Here is an 8,811-nt window from a genome sequence, read left to right on the forward strand (position 1 = left end):
CAAACCCACGCAGAAAGAAAACAAGCACCAATTGATCAGTTTTGTACGAAGATGTATGCGTGTTTGTTTGTGTGAGAGAGAGAGAGAGAGAGAGAGAGAGAGAGAGAGAGAGAGAGAGAGAGAGAGAGAGAGAGAGAGAGAGAGAGAGAGATGTGTGTGGGTGAGTGTTTGAGAGTTTAACAAAAGGAAAACTTTTAATTTCAATATAAGACTGAGACAAATAATTCAACTTCAGTATTGAGAGAGAGAGAGAGAGAGAGAGAGAGAGAGAGAGAGAGAGAGAGAGAGAGAGAGAGAGAGAGAGTTTAGTAGATAAATTTTAGAATTTAGACAGAGATGGATAGAGTAATTATACCTCTTTGCCTTAATTGTTTATTGAATTTATAAATTAGATTAGGAAAATAGGCAGCAACAGGATAGAATTCAAGTAATTTTCGACCATACCATTTTCAACATAGAAGGTCTTTATGCCCTTAACCCCTCAATACCAGTAAATCGAGATATAGATATACAGTAGTTATATTTATATTGAACTTACAATTGAAAACTAAAGTTCTTTTGGACATTAAACATTACGGAAAGACTTTCAATCATAAGCTTTTCAGATACATACATTTTAGGTAGAATATCGCCATCCCCTTCTTAAGAAAAGAGGATTATGAAATTTCATTTCAGATTCATATCAAAATACCTAATGACTCATTCGACTGGGTAATTTCCCCGCTCTTGCTTGAGGGTACAATCGGGCACACTATTCTACCTTATATCTCTTCCTCTTATTTTTTAAAGTTTTTATAGTTAATATGTGAAAGATTTATTTTAAAGTGGTTACTGTTCTTGAAATATTTTATCTTAGTTGTTCGTTACTTCTTTCATAGTTTATCTCCTTTCCTCACTGGGCTATTTTCCCTATTAGAGCCCTTGGGCTTATAACATCCTGCTTTTCCAAATACGGTTGTCGCTTAGCAAGTATTAATAATAATAATAATAATAATAATAATAATAATAATAATAATAATAATAATAATAATAATAATAATAACGGCAGACAGCACATCGACATTTCAAATAATGATGTTGGCTTTATCTAGCTAGAAACACAAATAATGAGTTGCATAATCAAACATATCCATATTTTTGTCAATACTCATCCTCGTTAGAGGCCAAAACCTACAATTTTTACAATAGTTACCGGGGCTAGCAAACAAAAACTATTAGAAAAACAAGATAACTACAGATTACGAGGAAAAACGTTCTCCTACGCCGAAGTTGAGTAATTTTGGTTATAGACTTAATCCTGCTTCTCATGTCAGTCAACATCTCTTACTATTTTGACCAAAAAAGCATCAAAAGATTTAAGCAAGGAGAAATCTTAACATCCCAAGAGCTCAAAGCCAGTTTAGTGAGCTGTACCATGATGGGATTAAATATAATCGCTTTCAAGCTTCCCTGGTTAAAATTATCAATTTATGTGATGAATATTGCCAAGTATATAGTCTAAGTCCAGATGCCATTAGTTATCACACAGCAGTCTATTGGAAACGTCCCTGTCTGGTTATATGCCGGACTGGGGTTCGAGCATCACTCAAGCTCGATAGTTTCTTTTAGTGTCTGCAAACTTGCAACCTCACCATCCTTACCTCATAATGGAAGCCTATTGGTCTAACTATTGAGTCGTCAGCAGCCACTGCCTGGCAATACCTGGTCCTAGGTTGGGTGGAAAGGGGTCTTGGACGCTAATCATATGTATAGAAGGCTAGTCTCTAGGGCATTGTCCTGCTAGCTAGGGCATTGGCCTCAGTCATTCATAAGCGGCCTAGTTAGTCGTAATAATTGGGAGTTCGAATTGAAATTTTCAGACAGTAGCGATTGAAAGTTTTCATTTGAAACCTTGATAAAATCACTTTACTTCACTCTTTCATGAATATACAAATATTATAAAATAATCCTAACATAAACCTACACAAAACGTTTAAATTAAAATTCGACAAACTTTTTAATCATATAATTCTCTCCTAGTATTTATCTCCCTTTAGATTTGAATTAACGAAACAAGAAACAAATTTCCAAAAATTCTGATTATTACAAAATTTAGAACCTTGATATGGAATCTTCAGGTAGTATGTGAAAATGAAAATATGTGATATAAAGAGCGCAAAAGTAAAATGTTTAAGACAGCTACTCATAGCAGGCATTACGAAAATTTCTATAATGCTCCCGTTTTCACTTTTAGTCCTCATTATTACAATGGAATTTTACTTGAATCAAAGTAAAGGTTTGTAATTAGTAACACCTAACCTGTGAATAAAGTCAAGCTCTAAATGGATTATCATATAGCGACGATAAAAATCTCATATCATGAAGATGGTGATAATAATAATAATAATAATAATAATAATAATGATAATAATAATAATAATAATAATAATAATAATAATAATAATAATAATAATAATAATAATAATAATGACAATGACAACAACAACAACAACAACAACAACAACAACAATAATAATAATAATAATAATAATAATAATAATAATAATAATAATGAATTCCATTATCATAACCATCTTGTCATATTACTCAATTTACCGAAGCAGGCGTCTAAAATATTCAACGAAAGGCTAATCCGGAGATGGCAAGTTGTGGCGCTCCGTAAAGAGTCAAAACAGTGAAACGTCCTAAATGACATGTGTGCATTAGTAATCTGATGAGAACATGTACTGATTCCAATGAACAATGGATCGATGAATAATGCATGGAAAGAGTGCAAATGAATGAGCGACGGGTTGGAGATGGCGAATAAAGGGAAGATGAATAAGTGATGAAGCCGTGACGGTGGAAACATCCTGTAGATCGAGTGATGTCAATTAAGAGGTAAAACAGGAGAATGCCTCATTTAATCTTCATCCGCATTAATCATTCGCCATAGAGAGAGAGAGAGAGAGAGAGAGAGAGAGAGAGAGAGAGAGAGAGAGTTACGACAGTCTTATGTACTAGGTAAACGAACAACAGATATTTCTAAATAATGGAGCCTAAACTAGTGTTGTTTACAGCTTCATTTGATGTGTCTAATCACTGACAAAAAAAAAAATATATGATTTTTAAAGCTTAGAAAACACAATGAAATGCAATCATTTAAAAAAAGAAAAAAAAAACTTATTTCAACACATGTGTATCTATAACATATAAAACATATTTTCATTTGATAACGAGATATTACTATTAATCACGTCAAATTAGCTTTGAAAAATTCTAATATCAAACACCAAAAAATAAAAGGTAATATAATGAAATTGGTTTTCCCCTCAATACATTAGGACAGAAATTTATTACGCTGATGGCATCCACGCGGCCGATAAAAGTGTTTGTCAATAGTGAGGGGGGGGAGGGGAAGGTATGTTCCCTTAAATGGCGTTAAAGCCAATTTCATTTGAGGTCAGCGGTTGCCACATGATATTGCTTATGCAAGGAATTATGAATCAAATACCAAAATTCATGCTGTCTGTGTAAGGATGGATAGACGATCCTGTTGATGCTTTAATGAAGAGAGAATTAAAAAAAATAGACGATCCCGGTGATGCTTTAATGAAGAATGAACAAAAGTAGACGATCCTGCCCACGCTTTAATGAAGAGGGTATTAATAAAATAGACGATCCAGTTGATGTTTTGATGAAGAGGGGGTAAAAAAAAAAGATGATCCTATGAATGTTTGGATGAAGAAGAGGTAAAAAATAGACGATCCCGTTGATGCTTCAATGAAGAAGGAATTAAAAAGATAGACGATCCTGTGGATGTTTAGATGAAGAAGTGGAAAAAAATAGACAATCCCGTTGATGCTGCTTTAATGAAGGGGGATTTAAAAAATAGACGATCCTGTTGATGCTTTAATGAAGAGGAGATTTTAAAAATTGACAACCCTGTTGATGCTTTGATGAAGTGGGGATTAAAAAAGATAGACGATACGGTTAATGCTTTGATGGAGAGGGGGTTAAAAAATAGACATTCCCGCTGATGCTTTGATGATGAGAGGCTAAAAAAATAGACGATCCTGTTGATGTTTTGATGAAGAGGGGGTAAAAATAGTAAATCTTGTTGGTGCTTTGATGGAGAGGGGTAAAAAATAGACGATCCTGTTCCTGCATGATTAAGAAGGGTAAACAAATAGTCGCTCCAGATGATGCTTGATTGAAGACGGGGTTAAAAATAGATGATCCTGTTCTTGCTTTGAGGAAGAGGTGGCAAAAAAATAGACTATCTTTTTCTTATTTTTAAGGAGGGTAAAAAAATAGACGATCCTGTCGATGCTTTGATGAAGAGGGATTAAAAATAGACGATCCTGTCGATGCTTTGATGAAGAGGGGTTAAAAATAAACGACCCTATTAACACTTGACAAAGAGGGTTTTTAAAAAAGGAGGATTCTGTTCATAACTTGATGGAGAGTAAAAAATAGACAATCGTGTTGATGCTTTGATGGAAAGGGGGTAAAAATTATAGACAATCCTGTTGATGCTTTGATGAAGAGAGGGTAAAAAAAAATAGGCAATCCTCTTGAAGCTTTAATTAAGATGGGGTAACAAAAATTGATGATCCTGTTGATGCTTTGATGAAGAAGGGCTAAAAAATAGACGATACTGTTGATGTTTTGATGAAGAGGAGGTAAAAAAAAAGACAATCCTGTTGATGCTTTGATGAAGAGGGGGTAAAAAAGACGATTCTGTTCATGCTTTGAACTAAGGGGAATGAAAAATTAGTCGATCCTGTTCATGTTTTGATGAAGATTCATTTTCAAAATTCTTCTTTTTTTATGAAACCGTTGCGAAGAAGCTTATCACTAAAATGTCCTTGGTTCGACACATAAGGAAGAATTACAGTCTTTATCGCCTTGTTTTATGTCTGTGACCAGCCACCATTCATTACACCGGTAAATCGGTGTGTATTTTGAGAGAGATGATAACAGAATAAGCTATTAATTCAAATGTTGGTTTAGAAATCTTAATCGTCCTAATACACAATATAATATAATTTTATCATTCTATTATTATCTAATTTAATTATTTTCGCTGAAATTTCTAATTATCTTAATTATAGATCCGCACATATATATATCTCCGTATATACTGTATATATATATATATATATATATATATATACTGTATATATATATATATATATATATATATATATATATATATATATATATAGATACATGCATAAAACGCATACATTTTTTCATTATCCCTTTTTCCCCTTCAAGTGGAGACGGCAGAATGTTGAGTTCTTTGGGAAGAGGTTGTTAGGTTCACTTATTTTTTCATAACCCCAGCAGATGTTGGCACTCCTGTACAATTGGGTGGACTTGTGAACGATAATCTAGGATCGATCACGTTCCCACAGATCTGCAGGCTATGCGTTGAACCACTCGGCCACTGTACAGTAGGCCATTTTCAGCTATTAGTCCTGACTTACAGATCCCTTAACCGAGCTCGATGGTACGGTAAATCATTGTTCCGGTGTGTTATATAAAAAATGGGCCGGAACTGAACCGTGATCCAGACAGTGGAAGTCTCCGCGAACACGGCCCGTATTAATAAATGTATGAATATATATATATATATATATATATATATATATATATATATATATGCGTGACCAGACAAAAAGGAACGCAAGTAAACAGTCTCTTTCAAGGTCTTTTTATACTTTTACCACTCAACTGATGAACCTAGGAAAGATAATTGTAACAAGAGAGAGAGAGAGAGAGAGAGAGAGAGAGAGAGAGAGAGAGAGAGAGAGAGAGAGAGAGAGAGATATTTCAGCCTTACAGTCACTTTAAACTTCATACAAAAACTTATTACAACTGTCACCACTTTTATCATCATTCTGACTTTTATCATTACCAGAATTATGAAAAACTTTGATTTTTTTTTCTAGGTAATCTTACTATTCAAATAAAGGAGCTTTGCTCTCGAGTTTCGCACTCAACCATTTCCAAGTAAACTGTCTAGGTAAGGGTTAAAACTGACATTGCCACCCATTGCTCTCACCAAGATGTACCCATGCACGTAGATGCCGCTAGCTTCTTGTGCTCTATCGAGGCCATTCATCCACGAAATTACCTGACCAAACAAAATTCAACTTGGGTGATCGGACGGCCATGGTTGCAGTGAACGGATACGGTTAGCCATCCAATCAGTAGAGGTGGTCTAATGCTTTAGTCAGTACGTGGAGTACCTACAGCGGAACATTTGAAGAAGTAAACACAACAGCCGTACTCTCCTAACGGATGATTAACATTTTCTAAATACATACTTCTTAAATGAAAAGGCGGATGGCTGATTCAGAATCAAATTCATCCTCAATCGCAGTCCAAATCTAGATGAAAAATGGACTAGATGGATGAATATAACATTTATAAAAAAAAAAAAAAAAAAAAAAAAAAAAAAAAAAAAAAAAGACTGAATAATGCAACAGAATAATGTGGATTTATAACAAAACTATTTTCGTCCGTCAATTAAATTCTCCTATCTAGACATACCCCGGAGGTACGATCCATAGCACAAAAAAATATAGTGATGAATAAAATAAAGAAATAAAATAAGAGAAATAAACAAGAAGAGAATGCTGTCACATTCAACACCGGTGAATTAATATCGAGAGTTATCAGAGCGAGACTAATAAGAATAGAGAGTTCCATTGCGCGAGTTATGTGGCGTCGTAATTGCCAGTATTACTAGAGCAACTACGCCACCTGAAGGTGTGAGTGAACAGCGTACAATTAAAGAAATGGCCCCATATTTCATCCACAAACTCATCAGATTCTTTAACATAAGGAACAGCAGGGAGGATTTATTTCACGCAGAATAAAAATGGCGATTCAGAATGAGACTCATAAAAGAGGGCGTGTGTTCCAATTTCCATTTTAGAATGAGAGAGAAATGAAAATGAGAAATAAAAAAGGGATAAGAGAAATTAGCTCTATATGCTTTATATTAAAATAGTAGCCAGGATTTCTTGGCCGTTGAATAAATGTATTCTAAAATCATTGGGCTTACATTTCATACATATTATCTACTAACTACGAAATCATTAATATATTTCGTATTCTACAAGAATATGCAGTATTTTTGTTCTTACACGCGTTCGTCAACAGTAATTGTACAGGAATGTGCACAATTGTAATGTGAAATTATCCTAAATATTACCAAAATACTAGAATGAAGATGTATTGAAATTAAAGTTTTAAGTTCTTTTATCATAACGGGAACTCCAAATCAGATGCAACACCTAATAAGAACAAATACACTATCAAGAAGTTACTTTCAATCTATTGTAAATAGGTACGCAATTGTAAAAGAAATAAAAAAGAATGCATATACTTTACAAAACTCTGTCATAAACAGATGGAAGAATTATAATATGAAAAAATTCCATATGCATTATAAGTTACATCTACACCCCGACTATTCTATTCTGATCTAACAACAATAGAAAACGTCATAAGCTTCAGATAGAAAACAGCAGCATTAGATTGTGAGTTTCCTAAACTTAACATAGTATCTTTAAAACATTTTCCCCCAGTAACTGAGTCCCAAATCCTAATTTAATTCTAAGGGGAATGTGTTTTATGCTGAAAACTTTTCATGATAAGTTGAAATGGCTTTCTGCAATACAATTAAATATAATGTACTTATTCTAAATAGTTGACTATGCAATCCAGCCATTCAGCTGGATATATGGTAAATTAATTGTCATCGACATGAAACAACAATGACCGTAATTTTATGTATCATCAATATAATGTCGATGGAATTTTAATATTTCCTAGTAAATAAATAAATAAATATATATATATATATATATATATATATATATATATATATACAGATAGATAGATATATACATACATATATATATATATATATATCTATATATATATATATATATATATGTGTGTGTGTGTATATATATACTGTATATATATATACATATATATATATATATATATATATATATATATATATATATATATATATATATATACATAGCCGGTCACACACAGCGGCATTGTCAGACTGTAACTACTCCAGTAAGAGGGGGTACCCCCAGAGGAAAATTGGAGGGGGTGGGATGGAATGAATGTGTGTGTCAGTATATCTATCGAGTGCATCCAATATATCTATCTAAATATTTAGCTGTCATTTTTGACGGGTTGCGTACACTTGTATGCAAAGAAATTAAACCACAACACATGTACGTTCATCTGCCAGATTTCAATTACATCATGATCACTGAACAGTTCCCAGAAGGGAACCTTTAAATACTTAGTAATTCTTTGGGTTACGAGAAGCCTTAATTTTAAAAGAAGGTAGTGAAAATAAAACGAAACACTAAGGAAAAAATGGATAATCGATACACTGTTATTTTGTGACCCCTTACAACGCCTAGTTTCTTAAAATATGATATGAGAGATTACTGTAGTTCACCAAACTTTTAACGGTGCTCCACAAGGCACTAGAAAAGCTAGAAGACCCAGATCTACATGGCTGAGGACTATGAAGCGTGAAGTAGTTAATATATGGAGAAGTATTGATTTAAAAGCACAATATAAAAAACGACTGGCAAAATCTAACCGAGGCCTTTTGTGTCAATTGCCGTAAGAGGAGATGATGATAATGATGAAGGTAAAATATAATGGAGGGATCCTACTTGTTTCATATAAGTAGACTGAGCAATGTTCAAGAAGCGAGATCGCAAAAAAAAAGCAATCTAACGAGAATATGCCTGCGGAACACATATTAATACA

This window comes from Palaemon carinicauda, chromosome 2, assembly GCF_036898095.1.
Source record: "Palaemon carinicauda isolate YSFRI2023 chromosome 2, ASM3689809v2, whole genome shotgun sequence".
NCBI lineage: Eukaryota > Metazoa > Arthropoda > Malacostraca > Decapoda > Palaemonidae > Palaemon > Palaemon carinicauda.